The sequence below is a fragment of the Heptranchias perlo genome, chromosome 27, assembly GCF_035084215.1.
Source record: "Heptranchias perlo isolate sHepPer1 chromosome 27, sHepPer1.hap1, whole genome shotgun sequence".
NCBI lineage: Eukaryota > Metazoa > Chordata > Chondrichthyes > Hexanchiformes > Hexanchidae > Heptranchias > Heptranchias perlo.
Window position 1 is genome coordinate 20,013,891 of NC_090351.1, and position 25,199 is coordinate 20,039,089.

The 25,199-nt window shown below is 42.2% G+C and overlaps 1 protein-coding gene across 5 annotated transcripts in view; it reads right to left on the reverse strand.

Moving 5' to 3' along the window:
• The window catches only part of LOC137344446 (metabotropic glutamate receptor 4-like), a 922,939-nt gene that overhangs the window by 863,050 nt on the left and 34,690 nt on the right, over positions 1-25,199 (reverse strand). The window lies entirely within an intron of this gene.

The window sequence follows — 25,199 nt, forward strand, 5'->3', positions numbered from 1 at the left end:
AAACAGGAAAGATGTGATTGCACTAGAGAGGGTACATAGGAGATTTACGAGGATGTTGCCAGGACTGGAGAATTCTGGCTATGAGGAAAGATTGGATAGGCTGGGGTTGTTTTCCTTGGAACAGAGGAGGCTGAGGGAGATTTAATTGAGGTGTATAAAATTATGAGGGGCCTAGATAGAGTGGATAGGAAGGACCTATTTCCCTCATCAGAGAGGTCAATAACCAAGGGGCATAGATTTAAAGTAGAAGGATTAGAGGGGAGTTGAGGAGAATTCTTTTCACCCAGAGGGTAGTGGGGGTCTGGAACTCACTGCCTGAAAGGGTGGTAGAGGCAGGAACCCTCATCGCATCTAAAAAGTACTTGGATGTGCGCTTGAAGTGCCATAACTTACAAGGCTACGGCACAAGAGCTGGAAAGTGGGATTAGACTGGATAGCTCTTTATCGGCCGGCACAGACACGATGGGCCGAATGGCCTCCTTCTGTGCCTTAAATTTCTATGATTCTATGAAACAGAATATTTACCAATTAAGTTTAATTTATGTTGAATTCAAAGTTGGATAAATCAGGACAATTTTTTCTGTGCCCTGGTTCAAATAACACTCAGTATTTCATCAAATGAAAATGCATTAATATGCTCAGAAGTTCACCAGTTACATATTTGCATGAGTACCTAGATTGGTGCAATATTATACTACAGAATACTACAGTTATGTCACTACGTTCTGATACTCTTTTTAAAAAAGGTTTGTAAAAGACAGGATTGGGCTCAGATCTAATCAGCGTCAAAGTTGAATGTCAACTTGGAAATCGCTACATTGACAGCTGATATTAACATGCAGTCTGACAGACCCCCAGTAAAAGAGCAAATGTGGGCTGCAAACTCATGTGGAATGATTGACCAGCAGGATTAGGTGTTAAATTGAAAATTATTGCCCCATGCAAAGGAACCTCCCCATCTTATTATTGCCTCCAATACTTATTCCCCATCACTTGTGGAATCAATCCCATTTTTTAGCATCTAAATGGTGAGTATGTGCTACATATTCTTCTGAAATAAATCTGCTTGAATTTTGAATTCTGTTCTTCTAGAATTTTTTTTATATTGAACCACAAACAAGAGTGCAAAAGGCATGCATAAAACAAAAATTATAATAATACATTAATGGACTTAATGAACTTCCAAAGTCAAGTGTATAATAGTTAATTTGATACTCATGTTCTACTAATCAAAGTCGCAATTAAAATGCAACCATTGTAGGTTATATCATGATCAAGGGATCCTGACATTTGGCCAGTACTCATTTAATCTATTGTGCACAGCAACAGTCAAGACAGTTTGCAGTAAGGTACCATGATCATACACAATAAATCTTTGCAATCAGACATTTACAATTGGGATAACAAGTTGTGATTAGATTAACATTAATTAGATTAACTCAATTTTCATCAGCTAATTATGGTCTTAAAGGACAGCTCAATCTCTTTAAGAATTGGCTGACGTGCAGTTTAGTTTCTGAATGAAATTGTTATTGGCAGAAATTGTAAACAACTCTCCCAGCTTATTTGCTTTTCCCAATTTTCTCCTCTGCCAATGGAGTACAGTTCCATGGCAACAGCAGCCTTCCAGTATTGTCCCAAGGGACCATCAACATGGGTAAACTTGCTAGCAGGCTGTTCAATTTGGGGAGTGTCACAATAGACGAGGATTGGGATTTTAGGAGTACTAGAGGCGAGTGTACACCAGTTAGTGAAGGTCATTATTCAAAGAGAAATTGTATGAAATAAGTACTCAAGCGCAAGATCATCAAATCACCAAGACCGGTTGGTTAATTCGAGGATCCTATAGAAAAGCCAGGAAAGGAACAGCAGAGGGATGACAATATTTTTCCAATATTCTGTGGAAAGAAAAATCGTGCCAAAGGACCAGAGGGTGGAAACTACGATTCCCCTCTTCAAAAAAAAAATCAGGGATAAGCCGGGCAATTATAGGACATTTTCTGCATTCCTTCATTCCCATCAGGGAGTGACTCTCACAGGAGCACCTCACAGACACACAGCCTATAATTTTCCATCATTAAAATTGATGGATGGAAAATCACAGGTTGTAGAAGTTTGGAACTCTCTTCCGCAAACGGCAATTGATACTAGCTCAACTGCTAAATTTAAATCTGAGATAGATAGCTTTTTGGCAACCAAAAGTATTAAGGGATATGGGCCAAAGGCAGGTATATGGAGTTAGATCACAGATCAGCCATGATCTTATCAAATGGCGGAGCAGGCATGAGGGGCTGAATGGCCTACTCCTGTTCCTATGTTCCTATGTATATCTGCAATGTCCCACGATGCACTCCATGAGAGTGCTACTCCCCACTGGATGTGCAGGAGGACAAAATCGGCTCTTACTTCAGTCTCACTTCAGTTGTTGGTAAACTAGTAGCATGTACAACACGAGATGGAATTATTTAGCACTATGAGAAAAATGAATTAATCAAGACCAGTAAGCATGGATTTGTAAGAGGCAATTTGTGGTTGACCAACCTTATAGAGTTCTTTGAAGAAATAACACAGAGGATAGATAAGGGAAATGTAGTGGATACGATTTATATTGATTTTCCAAAAGCATTTGGTAAGGTACCATGTAGATACTTATTAAAAAAATAATGACTTATGGAATTAAGGGGAATGTGGCCACGTGGTTAGAAAGATGGTCGGAGGGCAAAAAACAAAGGGTTGGGGTAAATAGAAATTTCTCAGACTGGAAAGATGTGGTGAGTGATGCTCTGCAGGACTATGTTGAAGTCAATGGAAAAGAAAATCAGGCGCAGTGAAAATGGCCTGCCAATTCACTATCACCCATTTCATGGCTGAAGGCCAATTTCACTCCTTAAATGTGCTGTCTTGATTTACCAAATCCTAGGTGAACTACCTGTAGTTTTGGAACCAGAACTTCAAGGTGCAAAGAGAATGAATTGTTCAGTGATTTCAGTGATGAGACATTATCCAAAGTAACTTTCCGGTTGAGCTGGATATCACTATCAAGGCCATTAATGATGCTCACTGATCCATCCCAGAAGAAAGCTCACTTAACAATACAGGAATGGATTTCTCCCCAAGCCAGTTTTCTATCCTTTCCAAAGTCAATCCAAACAAAATATAAAAACAGAGGGCATAATTTTCAAGTAGCACTCAAGACAGGAGTGAAGTTGGTAGACCAGCTGCTTCAATGACCTTCCCTCCATCATAAAGTCAGAAATGGGGATGTTCGCTGATGATTGCACAATGTTCAGTTCCATTCGCAACCCCTCAAATAATTAAGCAGTCCGAGCCCGCATGCAGCAAGACCTGGACAACATCCAGGCTTGGGCTCATAAGTGGCAAGTAACATTCGCGCCAGAGAAGTGCCAGGCAATGACCATCTCCAACAAGAGAGAGTCTAACCACCTCCCCTTGACATTCAACGGCATTACCATCACCGAATCCCCCACCATCAACATCCTGAGGGTCACCGTTGACCAGAAACTTAACTGGACCAGCCATATAAAGACTGTGGCTACAAGAGCAGGTCAGAGGCTGGGTATTCTGCGGCGAGTGACTCACCTCCTGACTCCCCAAAGCCTTTCCACCATCTACAAGGCACAAGTCAGGAGTGTGATGGAGTACTCTCCACTTGCCTGGATGAGTGCAGCTCCAACAACACTCAAGAAGCTCGACACCATCCGGGACAAAGCAGCCCGCTTGATTGGCACCCCATCCACCACCCTAAACATTCACTCCCTTCACCACCGACACACAGTGGCTGCAGTGTGTACCATCCATACGATGCACTGCAGCAACTCGCCAAGGCTTCTTCGACAGCACCTCCCAAACCCGCAATCTCTATCACCTGGAAGGACAAAAGCAGCAGGTACATGGGAACACCACCACCTGCACATTCCCCTCCAAGTCACACACCATCCCGACTTGGAAATATATCGCCGTTCCTTCATCGTCGCTGGGTCAAAATCCTGGAATTCCCTACCTAACAGCACTGTGGGAGAACCGTCACCACACGGACTGCAGCGGTTCGAGAAGGCGGCTCACCACCACCTCCTCAAGGGCAATTAGGGATGGGCAATAAATGCCGGCCTCGCCAGCAACGCCCACATCCCATGAACGAATAAAAGGAAAAAGCCACTCCGCCCGCCCATTTGTTCATACCAGCAATAGGCCCAAGCCATTTTGAAGCTCGGGCCAAGTTACCATGCTGCCAGTTCTGGGAGGGCAGGAAAACTTCCATTTCCCACGCTGAGTCAGGCCTATGGGGGTCTCAAGTAGGCCGGCAGAATGCTGGAGTTTTTAATAGGACCCTTATGGAACACCTGGTACAACTGGGTTGAGCATGTACGATGCAAGCTCCGCCCATTTGTACCTGAAAATTGTGATAATGGTCCTACAACCAGTGTAGGACCCCAATTTGCATATTTAAGCAGCCGCCTACTTGTTCCAGGTGGGTGGGCTGCTCACCCATTTACAAACCAGCCTGAAAATTGCACAATTTGGGTCTTGGGTATCAATGGGGCAACTGAGGTACCCCCACCTTCCCCCACTATTTCCAATTGCTGGCCAGAAGTTGTAAATTAGCCCTACATTGTCTACAAGGTTTCAATCTGTCCCCTTGTTCAAAGTTTTTCTCTAGCCACAACACTACACCAGCCCAAGAGCATCATTATGCATTTCTGGCTAAAATTCATCAATAATGACCATAGGTATTGCAAACTCTTTCGTCATATTTAAATGTCTTGTTATGTTTGGGAAATATGGGGCATGATTTTAGCTCTGAGCCGGGAACCCAGTGTGTTCGTAGATATTCGCGTGGGGAACCCGGAAGCCAAATGAGTGTGTTGCAATCTGCGATCACAACTCAACTGAAGATAAGTATTTGTGCTTCAGGGTTTCCCACATGCTAGGCAGCCAGATTGAAAGGCTGCCTGCTTGTCCAGAGGGAAAGGAGCTACGAATCGGAGGGGAGGGCAGGAGGGAGAGAGGGATCGTGGGCCATGGAGGAAATCGGAGGGGTGGGGGAGGTGGACGGCATCAGGTGGGCCTTGGAGAAGATCGGGGGGGGGGGGGGGGGGGGGAGGATTGGTCCAGTATTGGAGGGGGTGGGAGGGTGGTACAGAATCAGGTGGGGGGGGGGGGGGGGTAAAAAAAGAGTCCAACATTGGAGAAAGGGTCCAGAATTTGGGGGGGGGGGGGGGGCGGAAGGCAGTCCAGCATCAAGGGGGGGGTGGGGGTCCAGAAGCGGAAGGGAGGCGGCCGATCGCAGGGATCCGATCATGCCAGGTGAGCATGTTGGGCCTGGATGAAGTACGCCTGCTCCTCCTGGCCCACGAGTAGTGCAGTAAAAGCACCTCATGGATCCGGCCCTTCCCACCTGACGTGAATCAGAAGCGATGGGAAACCCGAACAGGTAAGGTTAAATTTGTTTGACATTTCTAATACACAAAATATTAAGTGCCTCAACTATCGCAATGAGGTACATTGCCCCTTTAAGTATCGGCCCACCAGCTTTAAGTGGGGACGGGACTTCTGGGTTTCTGTTGTGCACACATCCAAACGCACCTGGGTTAAACTCAGAAGTGGGCACGTTGGAGCCAGGATGTGGTCCCGCTCCAAAAATATACTATTTTTACTGTCCACTTGCCCCCAACCCACCCATTCTTGGGGGTTAAAATTACCCCCATGGCCATTGCCCCAGAATTCCTGTCATCCCATCATTTATTATAATCTGTTTCTATAGGTCGGCACTTTTCTGCCACAGTTTTTATATAATTAGGAGCGTTTTACAGCACAGAAGGAAACCATTCAGCCAATCGTACCTGCATCAAGTCTCTGAAAAAGCTACCCACTTTGTCACCTTCCCTTGCCCTTTTCACATACCCTTTAAAAAATTTCTAATTGATAACAGTTATGTTTTTGTCCCAATTTCTTGCTCGCTGCCAGGCCCTCCTCACATGTGCCAATCTTTCCACAAGAATTTGTTCTTATTCAGATTCTTGTCCCACTTTTTGTGCTCATGGCTATGGGCTTGATCACATTTATTCTGTATTTTTGTGTACTTGGATGCATTTTTGCCCCATGGTTTCATTTTTTTCTGCCATGGTTTTAGACATAGATCAAGTTCTTCATCCACAATTTAACAGTCGGTTGCACACTCAGCCTGTGGTTAAACATTGTATCCCTCGGCTCCTCCCCAAAGTTAATTTACTGAGTGCTCCTGTCCTGTAGTTTTAGACTGATCAGTGAGTCATCTTTGAAGAACTACCTGCAGGACAAAAGCAAGTAGACTCAAGCTGGCTTGGCCTCATGAAAACAAGGAAATAATGGAATTTTTAAAATCATTTTGAAAGCCACTTCATCATGTTTTCACAAATATAAGGCAATATTTATCCTATAGAACCTCAGCAATAAGGCCATTACAGAGTCTTTATCCTGGAGTATTTCTTTAAAACTACATTGCTTACGCACAGGGCAGAGAATAAAAAGCTTAAACTGTATCTTCCAACAGTGGTGATACCCCACAATTTGTTATTGTAGTTTTCGCACCGTACACACTGTAACCGATTACAGTATAAATAAAATCATGATTTTTTAAACACCTGTTTTGAAAATATTCATTTTATTGCATTTAGAAGCACTTGTTTGTTTCTATCAATATTACACTCTGTGAGTACTTGGGGTATTCATCTGGTATATTTTGATTTGCTAACTCAGTGAGAAAGTATAATTTTAAAAAATGCAGGGTGAAATCTTCTCTATGCATCAATAAATTGTATTTGTGCTTTTTTCGAAGGTGTTTTTATGTAGTGCTGGGGAATAGAATGTTTTCTTCTTACAGTTATCCAGTCTCAGCATCAAGTACTCCCGAGTTAGATACAAAGTAATGCTCCCTCCAGTCTGCACCAACATTGCCTCAGACCCAACTTCAGAAGGGCACACATAACTGTACGCATTTTCTATCCATTAGACATGCCATCCTGCGGCTTCTTTGTGTGACTGCCCACAAAATTAGGATCAGTTTTGTGCAGTGGGAACATGTCCTCTAGAAACTCTGTGTGCAGGGAAGAATATAGGCAGTTCCCATTATAAGAATTTATAATGGGAACTGCCCATGTAAACTTGTCACACTGTAATTACACCCTCCACCACTAGAGCTGTTGTAGCGCCACCACTGGTGGGAGGCTGTAATTACAGTATGACAAATCTACACAGACAGCTTCCATTATAAATGTGGGCACAAGAATTTATAATGGAACTAAATATAAAAATAAAGACAGAATGTATGATTTTAAAATAGGGACTAAATTATGTCTGCTTACCCTGGTCCAACTACCCCCTATCCTCTAACTACAAATTACGTGAGGATGCATAATGGGCAGAATACCAGTTTCAGGCATGCGCCCTGGATGCCTACTGAGAAGCCCTAATCAATATGGCCTGCAGCATACTTCCAGCATGGAATGTGCGCACGCATGCTGCCCGCCATATTGGACCCTTAGTCTGTTTTATGCAAATAAAACAGGCCGAGCACAATCCAATTTCTAAGCAATTAAGTATATACTTTGTTCAAAAAGCTTACTGTAGCCTTCATTTAAGATATACAGCTCATTTTAAAACTATGTCACCCATTCTTCTTGCTTGGAAGCACTAAAATGGACAGACTTAACATTCTTGTGTAATGAAATTCTGAGTTCAGCATCATTAAATTGGCTTCTGATAGTTTCTGGACATGGCTGTTACATAAAACAGCCAACAGAACCCAAAAGACTGTCCCATAGTACTGTTTTATTAATCCTGGAGTTCCATATGAAAGATGAATCTGGTGCACTGTTTCTATTATTTTCATGTTTGTTCAGTACATATTTATGCATTTAGAGTTTTATCAGATTGCATCCAATGCAATTTATCCATTTCCTATCTTACCTTCTCATCTCACAACAGTAAGTTTAGCCCTCCATTAAGCAAACAACCAAAAGACACATTAGGGCTTTGCTTGGTTGAAATATTTCTTCTCTTCTTTGCCAAAATGCTAATATTCTTAATGAGCCAATTACTTCCATGTCATTGCTGTGCTTGATACAAAAATTTGAGTTTACCTCATTTTCTGTGGAGGTTAGCCAAGCTGCTGCACTTCTCTGCTCCCTAGCTTGTTGTTTGTAAAAGCACCATAAAGCTGCAAACTTTTAATTAGATTTGAAATTATTTTAATAAATTCAAGCGGAAGAAGTTTTCTGCAAATTGCTTTTTGAGAACAAAAGGTCTCTAGTCAGCTGGGTTGCTATTTCTGTGTAACATGGCCATTTGCAAATGTTGTGAATTTTTAAATACAATTATTAAATGAAATGATAGCCGCTTGTATTACAATGGAGCTTTCCCATGACCTTTTCTTTGTTGTAACTTTTTATTTGTTGAACATTTTGTTCATAGCTTCAGCCCTTTTCAAAGAAGGCCTTTCAAAAAAGGGCTGCTTATTTTTTAATTTATTAGATAGAGAACATGCAATAGCATTATGTACAGAATAATGGTTATCCTTGGAATGTATTGTTTTTTAATTAGTCTAGTAAGTTAATTCATGAACAAAATTAGGATCTATTTCGTTCTATACATAGTATTAATGTTATGCGTATTATTTAAAGAGTCCTTTGGGCAGGTTTAGCTCTGGAACAGCCTGCATCAAAACCTCGAGTCAAATGACTCCAGATACACTGCAGCATCGACCTTTCCCATATGGCTTTCCAGTATTTTACTCAAATTAGAATTAAAATTTGCAGTTCCTGGTGTAACACTGAGCAGCACAGACCAGACCGAGCTCAATTCCCAGTCTTTGCTAAATTAGCAGATCTCAACCAGGCATCAGTTGGGGCACTTCAGTGTCCTTAGGCAAAGGGGAAAAAAGGTTTTCAGTCAGGGTCGCTCTCCTGATAATTATCCAGTGACTCCTGTTAGCAAAGCACATGTTTGGATGTGATGTGAGTTTGTGATCCAGTGATTCCCCTTCACAGGCAAACAGCCTGTCAACATTCACTGTCTCGGCTTGCACCTGTAGAATGGCCAAATGAGTGAGGCTGCAGAAGGTTATAGCAAAGAGTTAGTACCTCCAGGAGAGGAGAGGAATAAATAATCTGAGGCAGCACTCACTGTCCGAGTTTACATATGAAGAATGGCTGCTATGCAACCTACAGTGTTGGGGGTGGGGGGGCGGAGATACACTGGTGCTTCTGAAAATAAAACCCAGCAAGAAACAGCACTTTCATGAGAGAAGAGGAGAAAATTGGAAAAAATATTTTTTACAACTGTAACTACAATAAAGAATATGAAGCAGCAGATACAGTCAGTTAAGTGATACTGTCACCGAATCATCAATTGCACCACTTTGCATTCATTTGTTTATAGAAAGACAGGAAGCTTTGCCATGGTCAGAATGTCTCTTTAATAATGGAAGGACTGTGTTTTTTCCTACACTGGGCGATTAAATTAAATCATCTGATAATACCACTGCTTCATTGTGGGATTACAAATCTGGCCCTATTAGCTCAAAATTTCCAATGTTACCATACACATGCTTAATGTGTTTATATCAAATTCCCCTCTCTGTAATTTTAACACAAATCTATTTAGTTTAAATGGGTTAATGCCTCCATTAAAATAGTGGACTGAGAAAATTGATACGAATGCCTTATACATTCTTATGATAATATCATACCCAGCAATTTCCAAGCTATTGTTTTTATTGTGTTATACCATTTATTGAGTTTCACATCCCATGGTCATTCCTTTTAACAGGCTTTTGCAAAGCTAGGGTCCGTTTTCAATGTTCAAGTTTTGCTGTATCTCGTAAATTGTTTGTAATCTCAAGGCTCTTGTTGGGATCTATAGCTGGGCTATATTTTCTTGATTACTTTCCAGATTTTGAGCACTGTATTTATATAAAATGTATAACTGTTATACATTTTATATAAATACAGTGTAACTGGCAAGAAGTACATAACTGTTTGGAACGCTACAGGAAGGAGTATTTTCTTCATTTTAAAATAAATCCAAAACAGAACTTGGTGGAAACACTGCATGAAGAGTAAAGTCCAGTTATTCCTCATACGGTACAGCATATTATTGGCTAAATTAGTGACAAAGACAATCTTTCCTTTAATTAAATGTTATTAAAGGGATACCCATGCCTGGTATGACTATATTAATGGATCAACAACCACTTATTTTTCCTTCTTGTCTGGCAAATTGAATGGAACAATAAAAATCCTTCAACTATTTCACTCTACAGCATTCATGTATTTATCCATAAGCTGGATATTCTGTCGGTGAAAGCATGTTAAATAAATTTTTAATTCTTACTGTGCTTCCATTGAACTCCAGAGAACTTCACTTGAAAACTAGTCTGATTATGGGGAAACTGCACGAGAGGAAGTTTGATCCATATAGAGAACTTCTCCCCTCTCTGTGGCACTTAATTGCTGATAAGATCAAGCAATTTTCCCAAGGGGGAAGGTCCTTCTCACCTATATTAATTTGAGATGGCCCTATAGTCTTCTGTCAAGTGTCCAACCCATTAATCATCCAGGATTCAAGCCACAAAATAAAAGCCTCAGGATGCATTATCAGGCCATTCATAAAAAGTGACAACAAACTGATGTCACTCCCAGCTTCTGCAGAATCTATCATATTGTTATTGCCCAGATTAACAGAAAATCTGCAGGAGAGTTCAGTAGGATGTTTTAATAAACGTTATTGCACACAATTTCTTATCAATAAAAATCCAAAAATATGTACTTCTATAAACATCAACAAATGGACATCACATTAGGAAAATCCTAAAGTAATGATTTTTTTAAAACTGTACTATTGCTTACATTTTATTTTACTGAAAAATGTAACTATTACCACTGTGTGTAAACTTTTGAGCTATTTCGTATCAATCAGAAAGCAAATTACAGACGAGTGCAATTTCAGTTGGGTTCACATTTTAAAAAGGAGATTCATTACGCTTTGAAGGAGGCCCAAGGCCATTCTGTACTTTTGTCAATTTAAAAATTACATACAAATTGTTATCACCCAACAACTGATAATTGACTGATAATGGTGTATTATTTCATCTCTCTGAGTTTATGCACCAATCTGCCTCAGCCTCATGAGTTTTGTCAGTTCTCCATCATGCCACTAGTTGTGATGCATTGTGGGAGTAGAATAAAGCACTTCAGAAGTGCAGTTAGATCTAGAAATCTAGGAATCCATTGAGACTCCCATGTATGATTTACAGGACCTTAATGATGGATTCAAGGAGTCAACAATGAAATGAAAAATTGCGTAAGTTGTGATGTTTTGCTCTTAATTATCTTCAATGTGTTTTGTAAATATGATAAGCTGCATTATTTACTAAATAGGCTAGTGCCACCTAGTGGCACAATATTAATACTGTACCCATCTTCTTATTTTATCAACTATTTAATAACAGAAGAAAACATCCAGTGATAAAAGGCCATTTGACTTATCAACCTCACTTCTTCCACCGACTTTGTACAACCTGCTGTACTTTTGACATCGACCCAAACTATTCCCCAGAGGAAAAGTTCTGCAGTTTCTCCTTGACCCCCAAATGTAAATCAAGATATCTCCAGAATACCTGTCAAATCTTGCAACTTACATTCCATACTTACAACCTACATTATTCATCATAACTAGTTGCTTTTCTTGCTACAATTTATCTATGGCTCCTAACTCAACAATGGTCATGTCCCACATTACATTTGATTATCTACCTGTAATTTCCATAAAGCCTTCAATTCCATTCTTTATCAGGTATTCATACAACTTATTTTCTCCATAGTGTTAACTGACACAATCATAACTGTTGGAGTCTATTACATGTATCCAACACTCTGTGGGAAAAGTAATGACTTCCTTGACGTCAACCTTGGACTGAATGTTGGTCTATCTTTAACAATGGGGCGAAAAAAACCTGCAGTGAATTTTGTTCAGTCAACAAAGCTTTTGTTACCTTCTGAAGAAGGATCATTCAAGATTATCTCAAAAGGAGAGAATTAAGGAAAATGTTAGGTTATACAGTTGCCTTATCCACACTGATATGACCATGTGAGAAAAAGCAACGGTCTCGATTTTAACTCTCCCTGACTAGAGGAAACTGAGCTGGAGGCAGTTAAAATATGGGCAGCACTTTACCACCCGGGATCCCATTGCTTTCCCGCAGTCTTGCATTTTAACCTGCTGTTTTCAGCAGGCACGCAGGATACCGGCCGGAAGGCAACAGGGTCCTGCTTTAAATATGTAGATCAGGTCCTGTAAAACGGGGCGTAGTGTCATCGAATTTCTAGGCCAAAATTTTCCAGGCAGAGGGCTGGCAGGCTTGTAGCTTGCCCTGGCCCCCACCCAATCCCGCCCTGAGTTAAAATCAAGGCCAATGTCTCGATGGAAACCTAAGTCTCAATGGACACATCCTCATATGGACCAGGTATCATTCTACCAGTAATATAGTCCTCATGATTACTAAATATCATGGAAGCAAGATATGCAGAAATGGAGAAAGAAGCTTGTGCTATTAGTTGGGCATGAGAGACATTTCACAAGTACATTATTTGAAAGAAATTCCAGTTTGAGACTGACCAGCAGCCACTTTTAATGGACCATAAAAATACTGACTAGTTACCTCCTTGAGTACAAAGGTTTGATCTACCTCTCAGGAGATTCTTGTATACTATTTCTCATGTTCCAAGGAAAAATGCGATATCAGCATATCATGAGCTCTGATGTCAGGAGGATCTAAAGCAGTGTGAGGCTTTCAAGTGGAAACAAATCCATACTTTACAAAGCATTCCATCCACAGCAATGCAGCTACAGGTCACAAGAAACAAGCTTCAAGAAGTTATCTATAAGCTGATTGTAGAACAATGTATGCAGTCAGCCAGCAAAATCAAGGCTAGATATCAGACTAATACTGCACTGTCCCATGGCAGGTTAAGTGATAGTTCAAGATGGACAGCTTGCTTGATGATTCATACATCAATGCACTCTGAAATGTTGGACAGAGTACGCAAAGGACACCAAGCACTCCTAAAATGCAAAGAATGAGCGAAGTAAGGCATGTGGTGACCAGATTTGTCCAAAAATCTTGAATAATCTCAAGTATGCAGAAGAGTCACGCAAAAAATAAACTCATCTGAAGCAATGATTCCTTGGGCATGATTTTAGCCTGGAAAAACAGGTGGGTTGGGGGCAGGGGGCAGTAACAATTGCAAAAATCTCAACCCCACCCCCGAAACCTGCCTCCATCCTGCCCATTTCCAGTTTTCATGGGGGCAGGACAAGGGGAGGGTGACCCGCATTAAAAGCTTTTAAGGAGGCTGCCGGCCTCCAATTTCAAAGTTTTTTTGATTTAGCCCCTGGGGACCCAGATTCCTGGGCCTTCACCTTCATGTCACACGAGAGGAGGCAAGAAGGCCCGAAACTGCAGGTAAGTGCCTTTATAGCATTGCTTGTGGGCCCAGAGGAGCAAGAGTGCGTTCCCTAGGCCCAACAAGCCTACCTGCTGCAACCATCCCCACGATTCCCACCTGCCGCCAACCACGATCTTCAACCCGCCGTGCCCCCACAATTTCCGACCCCACCCTATCATCTCTGACCTCCCCTCACAGGATCTCCGACCACCCACATGATCTCTAACCCCACTACGATCTCCAACCCCGCGATGACCCCCAACCCTATCTCCCCCAATGGCTGACCCCCCCAATGACTGACAGCCCCCTCAATGACTGACAGCCCCCTCAATGACTGACAGCCCCCTCAATGACTGACAGCCTCCCAATAACTGACCCCCGCTAACCCATCCGTTCACCCCCTAGTGACCCCTGACCCCCCACCCCGGCCATTGACCCCCCCCCCCCCACCAATGTAACACTTACCTGATCACGTCCTCTTCTCCCGTCCGACTGAAAGCCAGACTGTCAATCAGGCTGGCCTGTCGGGCGGGAAACCGACAAAAGAGAAAAAAACGATGTCCTTACATCAAAATCATAAGGACGTCCGGGAAACCCGTACTTCCGGTTTCCCGTCAGGAGTTCCACCCCCCTACCCCCGGGCTAAAATTATGTCCGTTGTGCCAGAGTGTCCTAGGTAGAAGGTTGAAACTGACCTGTTTGAATTGACAAATGTAAAGAATCTTACAACACCAGGTTATAGTCCAACAATTTTATTTGAAAATCACAAGCTTTCGGAGATTATCTCCTTCATCAGGTGAGTGTGGGAATCCTTGAACGTTTTGCATTTATAGTCAGAGAACAATACCTGGTGATTACAGATAATCTTTCCAACTGCCCGTTGTCAAGGCAATCAAAGTGTTCAGACAGAGAGGCGTTACCTACAGGACCACCGAATATACAAACGGCCAGAACACAAGACAGAGAGAGAGAGGGAGAAACATCCGAAAGGAAGAGAAAGACAGAGAATGATGGGTCGTTTTCTGGCCGTTTGTATATTCGGTGGTCCTGTAGGTAACACCTCTCTGTCTGAACACTTTGATTGCCTTGACAACGGGCAGTTGGAAAGATTATCTGTAATCACCAGGTATTGTTCTCTGACTATAAATGCGAAAAGTGCAAGGATTCCCACACTCACCTGACGAAGGAGATAATCTCCGAAAGCTTGTGATTTTCAAATAAAATTGTTGGACTATAACCTGGTGTTGTAAGATTCTTTACATTTGTCAACCCCAGTCCATCACTGGCATCTCCACATCATGGCTACTGTTTGAATTGAGATGAAGTTCATATCTCCTGATTTTGGACTACTTCACAGAACACATAATCCAAGAAGCTACTGTTGCTGATATTAGCAGACTGAAAGGCCTAGAAATAATAATCCACAAAATATTAAATACCTCAAGTATTTCAATGAGGTGCATTGCCCCTTTAAGTATCGGCCCTCGACTTTAAGTGGGGCCGGGACTTCCTGGTGTTTGTCGTGCACATGCATACAAACCTGCCTGGGTTAAACCCAGAAGTTGGCCTGTTGGAGCTGGGATGCGGTCCTGCTGCAAAAAGTTATTATTTTAACCTCCCACCTGCCCCCAACCCACCCGTTCTTTGTCTCAGTTGGAACAGGAACCCATTCTACATCCTTACACCCTTATCTCCACTATTACATTTGCCACCAGTAGCATTGATTCCTGTCAGTTCCTTTTTGTTTCGAAGGAAAAATGGGAAACTCTCACTGTAAAAAAAAATAACAAAAGACTAATGGACTCACTGCATTGATGAAACCTGTTCTATACCACTCCACTTAATCACTGTACTCCAACAAGGGAATGGAGAGTTCTGTAAAAAAAACATAATACACTAAAATCATTTCTTAACAATGGGCTTAAGTGCATGAAGACCAACCAATACTTAAACCAAATGTTTTTTGTACAAGCAAAATGCCAGCTATATCTCTTCACTTAATCACCATACAACAAACAATGTAACTAAAGTACCAAAAAGGTTTCTCAATAACATGAACGTGTGGACCAAACTACATTCACAATAATACCAAGACAGATTCTTAATGTATTTAGTCACTATAGTCCAGCAAGTGAAGTAGATTTGTGTGTGGTGCCAATAATAAACTAAAATAGGTTTCTTAATAAAATGTACATACTTGCAGTAACCAACCTGCACTCAGGATACTATTACCAATGTATGGTACTCACAACACATGGGCCCACAACATTAAACTTGCTCTTACATGGAACTCGCAGTTTCTAGACATGTGCTTAAGTAACTTAAGTTTAAGTTTTGTTTTAATCTCAAAACATTTTTCAAAGGAGAGAAATTGATAAGGTGGATATTGAAAGATATTTTGTGTGTAGTCAATGTAGGAGAACCCTGAAAACATGACTAACTAAAAGTACAACCTAAATGTAATAGAAGGGGCAACTTCTGACTCAGAACGGACTGCCACATAGTGTAGTAATTCTTAACTGAGCTGAAGAATTCATAAGGGAGTTGAACAGCTTCCTAGATTCATTAGGGAGTAGAGGAATAGGAGTGTGGCATAACAGAAAAATGAAAAGGGACCGATAGAAGATCCTGAGAAGAGCCTAAATGATGGATTTAATGGCCTTTTTTCAAATTCACGAACTCTTATCTTGATATTTATTTGGACTAAGAGTAATAAGAGTACCTTTGAACTAGGGCAGGAAAAGAAACAAGTCATGAGGCTGATTATGTTAAGAAAAATAACACACTGTAGGCACATTAGTTAGGACACAAGGACAATTGTTCGGGTTGTTACAATCTGGAAAAGTTAAAAAGGAAGTAAGGAAACAAATGTGGCTGGATGATTTTATGAAATGGATAGGTGTAACATCAGGGCTCTGTAGAGACTAGAAAGTTAGGAGTCCACTGATTGCCAATGTCTATAGTGAAGGAGGCAGAGAGTGAGCTAGAAAGAGAGAAAGAGAAATTCTTATAATGTAATCTCTCTGTAAGGACAAAGAAGTGGCTGCTCAGAATTGATGGAGAGCAGTCAATTCTTACAATTAACTTCATGCCCCTGTGACAACAATGGAAATAACAGTAGGCAGTACCTAACTAAACAGCATCCATTTTGTGCGGAAAGTTAGTGGACACTCCAGTGATCACATCTCTATGGCAACCAGAGTATGAATCAATCCACATTTCTCTCTCTCACCCTCTGTCTCAGGTCAAAGGACCAAGCAATGTATAAGAAGCAGAGTGATTAACTGTTTTGAGTGCAAGAGTAAAGGGCATTCAGGTAACAACAATCCATGGGGATGGCAACTGTATCAAGTCTTCTCCCCAAAGCAGTTTTGTACAAAAGCAGGTACCTGGCTGATTTCTCTTTCTGGTTCTCTCAGTAATAAAACTGTTCTGAATGCGACAATAAAACGTGCTCATTTTGTTTTGAGAACATTGCAAGCTGTTCCAGTACAGCTACAACACTGGCATCTATCTGACAATGTGGAAAATTGCCCAGGTATGTCCTGTCTACAAAAAGCAGGACAAATCCAATCCGGCCAATTACCGCCCCATCAGACCACTCTCAATCATCAGCAAAGTGATGGAAGGTGTCGTCAACAGTGCTATCAGGCGGCACTTACTCATCAATAACCTGCTCACCGATGCTCAGTTTGGGTTCCGCCAGGACCACTCGGCTCCAGACCTCATTACAGCCTTGGTCCAAACATGGACAAAAGAGCTGAATTCCAGAGGTGAGGTGAGAGTGACTGCCCTTGACATCAAGGCAGCATTTGACTGAGTGTGGCACCAAGGAGCCCTAGTGAAATTGAAGTCAATGGGAATCAGGGGAAAAAATCTCCAGTGGCTGGAGTCATACCTAGCACAAAGGAAGATGGCAGTGGTTGTTGGAGTCCAATCATCTCAGCCCCAGCACATTGCTGCAGGAGTTCCTCAGGGCAGTGTCCTAGGCCCAACCATCTTCAGCTGCTTCATCAATGACCTTCCCTCCATCATAAGGTCAGAAATGGGGATGTTCACTGATGATTGCATAGTGTTCAGTTCCATTCACAACCCCTCAAATAATGAAGCAGTCCAAGCCCACATGCAGCAAGACCTGGACAACATCCAGGCTTGGGCTGATAAGTGGCAAGTAACATTTGCACCAGACAAGTGCCAGGCAATGACCATCTCCAACAAGAGAGAGTCTAACCACCTCCCCTTGACATTCAACGGCATTACCATCGCCGAATCCCCCACCATCAACATCCTGGGGGTCACCATTGACCAGAAACTTAACTGGACCAGCCATATAAATACTGTGGCTACAAGAGCAGGTCAGAGGCTGGGTATTCTGCGGCGAGTGACTCACCTCCTGACTCCCCAAAGCCTTTCCACCATCTACAAGGCACAAGTCAGGCGTTTGATGGAGTACTCTCCACTTGCTTGGATGAGTGCAGCTCCAACAGTCAGGAAGCTCGCACCATCCAGGACAAAGCAGCCCACTTGATTGGCACCCCATCCACCACCCTAAACATTCACTCCCTTCACCACCGGCGCACAGTGGCTGCAAAGTGTACCATCCACAGGATGCACAGCAGCAACTCGCCAAGGCTTCTTCGACAGCACCTCCCAAACCCGTGACCTCTACCACCTAGAATGACAAAAGCAGCAGGCACATGGGAACAACACCACCTGCACGTTCCCCTCCAAGTCGCACACCATCCCGACTTGGAAATGTAGCGCTGTTCCTTCATCGTCACTGGGTCAAAATCCTGGAACTCCCTTCCTAACAGCACTGTGGGAGAACCGTCACCACACGGACTGCAGCAGTTCAAGAAGGCGGCTCACCACCACCTTCTCAAGGGCAATTAGGTATAGGCAATAAATGGCAGCCTCGCCAGCGATGCCCACATCCCATGAACGAATAAAAAAAAAAGATATATGCTTATCTCAGTCGCACAATGAGTTACTTTGGGATTGGAATTGATAGGACGGGGAGCGGATTATCTGGCAGACAGTACTGTATTGTAGATTTAAATGGAGAATTTAAAGGGTTACTGAAAGAATTATTCTCCAGATTCAGGTACAGAATTTAGAAGCACTAATGTTCACAAATAGGTTACCATATTACAAAATGGGATGTCCTGTTTTGCACTTGTACTGATGTTTTGGTACAATTACCAACAGGAGGAATTTCACTCTTCAGCCCCAACCATTGTTTCTCCAGGGCAATCCATGCACTAACAACCTTCTGTGTAGAAATCTCCTCATCTCTCCTTTCATTTTTTTGGTATTGATCTTAAATTTATGCCCACTAATTACCATGCTACCAACCAGTGAAAACAGCTTTTCCTGATTTACTTTATCCAAAAACACTCGGAACACATCTCTTCTTAACTTTCTCCGTTCTAGAAAAAAAGAGATCCAGTTTCTCTAGCCTTTCCTTTCAACTAAAGCTGCTAATCCTTGATATCCTCTCAATAAATCACTTCTGTACCTGTTCCATGGCCTTGACATCCTTCCCAAAACTGCACGCATTGGCTTACATTTTCAACTTGCCACCCAGGCATTAAACTAGCATTGCAGATATCAGTTATAGAAACGGCTTAATTTTCATTTCCATTGATTTGAATGGTAATAAAAATTGGCCCGTTTCTATAACGGGCGGCTGATCTGCAACATCAATTTTATGCCCGCAACAAATTGAAAATCTACCCATATATTCTAACTATGGCCCAACCAATAATTTGTACAAGTTGAACATTACCTCTGCTTTTGTACTCTATGCCCCTCTTTATAAAACTTAGTATTCCATATGCTTTTTCTGCAGCTTGATCAACTGTTAACGTTCTGTGTATCTGAGCACTGAAGTCTCTGTGCTCCTCTACTCCTTTTAACGTTTTACCACAAACAATGAATTCACATATTAGTCCCAACGGGTAACTGTCATTAGCAATCTAAACTAGTTAAAATCAGTCTGAACCAGTTAAAGCTAACACCTGGCTATATAAAGATTGGAAAATAAAAGCTGTCAATCCATATCAGTTAATTTGTGTCAGTTCTTCCATGATATCACTTTTGAAAGAAATGTTACTCACTGAGAAATTCAAAGAAGTGTACCAGGAAAATAATTCAACAAACAATTCAAGTTTCACTCAATAATGTTACAAGAAACTAATAAATGAGGTCAAGTGGGTTTTGAGGAGCAGGGAAAGCTGATCAGGAAATACCAAATACATTTTACATTCTCTCCAAGACATATAGGAGCTGGTGATATTCTGTTCTCGAATGAATGTTATTACTGGGGCTCACCCTGTCTTCTCTACATTCACCATGTTGGACAACCAGATAACACAGGACCTCAACAACCTCACTGCTGCCCTGCAGTCTGCTCCCAGGTAGATCCGAAGTCCCAGCTAAAGGAGCGCTCAGCAGCAGGAGGATGGCAGGAGCTGCTGCAGATGATGCTGTTGTCTCTCGACACAAAGCCATATCTGTTTCATCCTAGCCACCTCGCTCAAATGGCGACAAACATATTGCTCAGCATACAGGTCCAAGCAGCCATCACCGCAATAGTCATGGTGCCTGTAGTTGCAGGGCCATTCATTATTCCTGTCGGCAGATACTGAGGCCCTGATTTTCCTGATGTTATCACCCAATCTTCAGTTTGTATTTTGGCAACCAATAATGGAAAATTGGCAGAAATCCTGTCGGGCTGAACGTATGCCAAGTTGCAACCCAACACGTTTGCTGATGGGGGGGCTAGCAACCTCATACAGGCAGGTGCTTCATTTAAGTATTCATTTTTAAGCATGTTGGTCCTGCATGCCATTTCTCTCTGGGCCCATTTAGAATGGGATCAGGGAAGCTCCGTAGGCACAGGAAATCTTAAATAGCCCTTGGAAAGGTTTTATCATAATGTTTTTAGTACCTTTATAGTACTGTGTTTGACATGTTTCTGTAATTTTTATTAACATATTAATTTTTTGGAAAAAAAATTGCAGGTCTTTTTTCCACTCAGTAAGGTGAGTTTGTTTTTAAAGCACCTTGTGGTACAGGTGATAAGAAGGATGAAAGAAGGCATGCCAGGAAGATCAGCAGGCCCCAAACTGCTCTGCAAACTTTGGCACACGTACCCACCAGGACAATGAATCTGACAAGGTTAGCTCCCCACTCCAGTTGCACAAGTGTACACACACACACACACACACACACACTGAACCCAGGGTGATTTTTCCCAGGATCGTGCAATCAGCTGTAATATTCGACAAATCACAAAAAATTCTCTTCTTCCATCTAACTGGAGTCAAGCAAACTTTCAGCTTATGCTCTGTGCCTAACTTCAACAGAAAGTTTTTTAAAAATCTAAATCTTGCTTAGACGCAACTTCACAACTTAGGTACAACAATCTGGGTCACATCAGCTGTGATGAACAAAACAGAATACAGGCCTTAAGATTGCACTGTGTGAACATTTTCAGATGAAAGTTTAATATATTAAAATACTAATATCTATACAATATAGCAGACAAAGAAATAGTATAGGAATGCTTAATGCATTCCTTTCTGCATTATGTTAACAGAGGCACTAAACAATTTACAATAAAATAGTTAATGCCTCCATTAAAATAGCAGATATACAAATTGATTTGCTCTCTAATATTTGTATATAATTTCTGAGCTAAATATTTGGAAGAAAGTTATAAAATATGAACTTGTTTGTAAGGAATTCAGTCAGCCAGTGATAACCATCAAAGCTATCACTGTACTTATACTTTCAAACTAATACAGTATGAGTACTGGATTGGTTAGCCTCAAGCAACCTTAATGATTGGAAAACGTTTCCCCCTGCAACATAGTAGATATGTAGAATAGTCTCCCATCAAATATAATGAATACTATGTTGATTAGTTCCTTTTAAATAGTGCTTGGCCAATATTTTGTTATGAAAAAGAGACTCAATTCTTTTCTTGGGTTAATTATTAGCATATGTGATCAAATGCTCTTTAAAACAGTGTGGCTCCAGTTCTTTTTGAACCATGGAAATTCAGTTTGTGATATGCAACCAGTTAGGGTTGAATAACCCATTGCAATAGTAGATTGCTGTTCTGGAAATTTTACTTGATTAGCTTTGGGATCAGGAAGAAACTTCAGAGTATCCTCCTCTTGGAAGATTTCACTTCTGTGGCAGTTTAATTTGTATGTGGTTCACTGGTAGAAGCAAGCTTTTTTTGTGCCATTCTCCCTTATGTTCTCATGCACCAAGCCACTCTATATAAAGTAATTTCTTGTGAGTCAGCTGGAGTGTTGTTTTATTGTTAAATTCAGTTTGGACAGACCCAAGCCCTACAAATCAGAGCTAAAATTGAAATCTAGAGACGACTGGCTTTCATGCTGAAATTCATCAAATGCACATCTGTCCCCTTTGTGGACTTACTTGCATTTAACTTGTCTTCAAAAAATCACTAATGAAATGCTGCAGGATTTTGCCAGCTTTATTCCAATACCATTTTCCAGTTCATGCATGCAAGTTTCTACCTGTTACAGCTTTCTTTTTCACTCAGCCTTGAACTCCTGATATAGAAAGGCAAGGCTAAAATGATTTAGAAAGTCATTATCGGTCCCCACTTCTCAATGAATCACACGTGTGCTGCATGCACTGAAATCATTTAAGCCTATATGCCTTCTCCTGACAAGTTGCAAGGAGTATCAAGAATGTTGTTGGTTAGGATAGCAAAAGACATGAAATAATAATCTGTTATGACTAATATTTTGTTTTAAGAGGCCCACGGCATGAACCTCCGAGAACTGGTTAGCATTTTTTTTAGAAATACAAAAATCCATATATATGTATATTTAAAATATTTTTCAAAACATGGGTCTAGAAATTGGTTGACTTACAGCCGTAAAATGGGCGCCAAAGAGTCGAATGTGGCGGGCGGCATGCACGCGCACATTCCGCATCAGAAGTGTGTCACCTGTCATATTGGTGAAAGCAGAAAACGAGGCATCCTGGGCCCACGCCTGAAACAGGCAATAGGCCCTTTGCATATTCAAGTAAGGGTCCTAATGCCAGTTTGATGCCCCTTTTACAAAACTGGTCTGCCCTGAAATTAGCCAGTGCTGGGCAAGCTGAGTTAAGGAAAATATATTCTACATGCGGCCTAATCAGTGGTTCTTAAAGGGATCGCTGAAGGCCGCCACCAAAAAGGTAAGTTTATAAAATAATACTTACCTGAATGTGGCACCAGGAGTGCTTCTCCCAGCTCCATTGCAGTGCTGAATCATAGAATCATAGAAAATTTACAGCACAAAAGGTGGCCATTCAGCCCATCTTGTCTGTGCCAACTGAAAATGAGCCACCCAGCCTAATCCCACTTTACAGCACTTGGTCTGTTGCCTTGTAGATCACGGCACTCCAGGTGAAGACTGTTGCAGGTTCCCACTCGGCCCCCTCCCAATCGCTGCCTCCTTCCCAAAAGCCGCTCTTGGCAGTGCAGCAGCCTGCAATCCAATGCCAATTCCCCAGCTGCCTGGGAGTGCCCAACATGCGTCAGCAGCTCACCAGTCTCATTTAAATGAGACCCGAGGCCCAATATTGAATATGCCTCGAGCCTACCCATTCTGCCATGGGGATCGTTCCCTGAACCCAGTTTGTGACAGCAGGCCAATGAGAACCAATTTCTAGGCCATGAAATCCTTGTACATCCTGGATATAAATTAGAGTGCTCCTGTAAAAATAGCAACAGTAGTTCAGAGAACTTGTCCCTTGGGTAAAACCCTCCAAGCCTGGCTTACATCCATATTTCTGATTCATTAAATCAGATTACTACTTGGTGATCTGAATAGTTGCAGCTACACATTTATAATTGGGCAAGGATATTTTGATCTTCAGAAACATTTTCTCCCTTATCTAGTTCCACAAAAGTAATTACCAAATTCACATTTAACACCAATATATAGTTCCCCTATGCTATCAAATTTTAAAATGTTCTTTAAAAAAGATTTTCTCTCTGTCGAAAATGAAATCTTGAGTCTTCCAATCTTATACCAGAATGATAAGCAGTGAGGACTAAAGTACTCACTGCCACGCAGTACCCCATTTACTAGCCCAAACATTAACTGACAATAGTCACCCAGCTGTAGCAGGCAGATTTAAGCGACAGACAGCTTTGGGATGTGCTCAAAACAAAAACTATTAGTGCACATACTCGCAGGGTGGATAAAGGGGAACCAATGGATGCAGTTTATTTGGATTTCTAAAAGGCATTCGATAAGGTGCCACATAAAAGATTACTGTACAAGATAAGAGCTCATGGTGTTGGGGGTAATATATTGGCATGGATAGAGGATTGGCTAACTAACAGAAAACAAAGAGTCGGGATAAAAGGGTAATTTTCAAAATGGCAATCTGTAACTAGTGGGATGCCGCAATGATCAGTGCTGGGGCCTCAACTATTTACAATATATATCAATGACTTGGATGAAGGAACAGAGTGTCTTGTGGCCAAATTTGCTGATGATACAAAGATAGATGGAAAAACAAGTTGCAATGAGGACACAAAGGGCTCGATTTTAGGAGGGAGGCGGGTTGGCAGCGGTGGCGGGGGGGGGGGGGTCGACTGGGCGCGTGGGTAACGCACCCAATGAATTCAGGGTGCTCGCACGCAATCACAGCCTAATTGAAGCCACTTACCTTGACTTCCGGGTTTCGCGCTGGAAAGCTGCGCAGCAGGCGGACTGCGCAGCGGCATCATAGGCTGGAGGAGCCCTATTTAAAGGGGCAGTCCTCCACTGACTGATGCTGCAGAAAGGCGCCAAAATTACAGCATGGAGCAGCCCAGGGGAAAGGCTGCTCCCAGGTTTAATGATACCTCACTCAAGGTCCTACTGGATGGGGTGAGGAGGAGGAGGAGGAGGACAGAGATCTTCTCCCCGGCGGGCGGGAGGAAGTGGCCTGCCTCTGCCACCAGGAAGGCCTGGCTCGAGGTGGCAGAGGAGGTCACCAGCACCACCAACATATCACGCACCTGCATACAGTGCAGGAGGCGCTTCAATGAACTAAGTAGGTCAGCCGAAGTGAGTACACTTACTCATTCCCCTGCACTCCATCTGCCACATCACCGCCCTCACCCCACATCTCCTTCTGCGCTGCCAACACTTCTCTATCACATCACTCCTCACACCCACTCAAAGCTCATCCTCATCTTACCTGCACTTACTCACCTCGCCAGTACTCATCCCACCACTACCACTCAACCCAATCCTCATACAATCTTATGGGTCCGTCTCATACTCACCCTCTCATGCATCTCTTTCACGGTCAGCCTCACCCAACCTGCCACTACCTGTGCTGCAGCCACGGGGCATGCATCACATGTGTAGCAGGAAGCGTAAGGCAAACGTGTTGTGAACATGAAGGGGATGCACAAGGGTGTCTGAGGGTTTGTCATGGTTTTTACTTATATTTGATTTCTGATCAACTCACACCACTACTGCCACATTTTGGCCATTCTTGACTGGCTTGTGCAATAATGCCCTTTCCTGAGGATCACCATGAAGCCCCACAACTGATGTCACCCATTGTGTCACTGCAGAGTGGGTGTAGGTGTATTTGCAGGGCTCCTTTTTGCAGACGACTGAGAGATGTCGGCCATGTCCCCGGTGGCACCCTGGA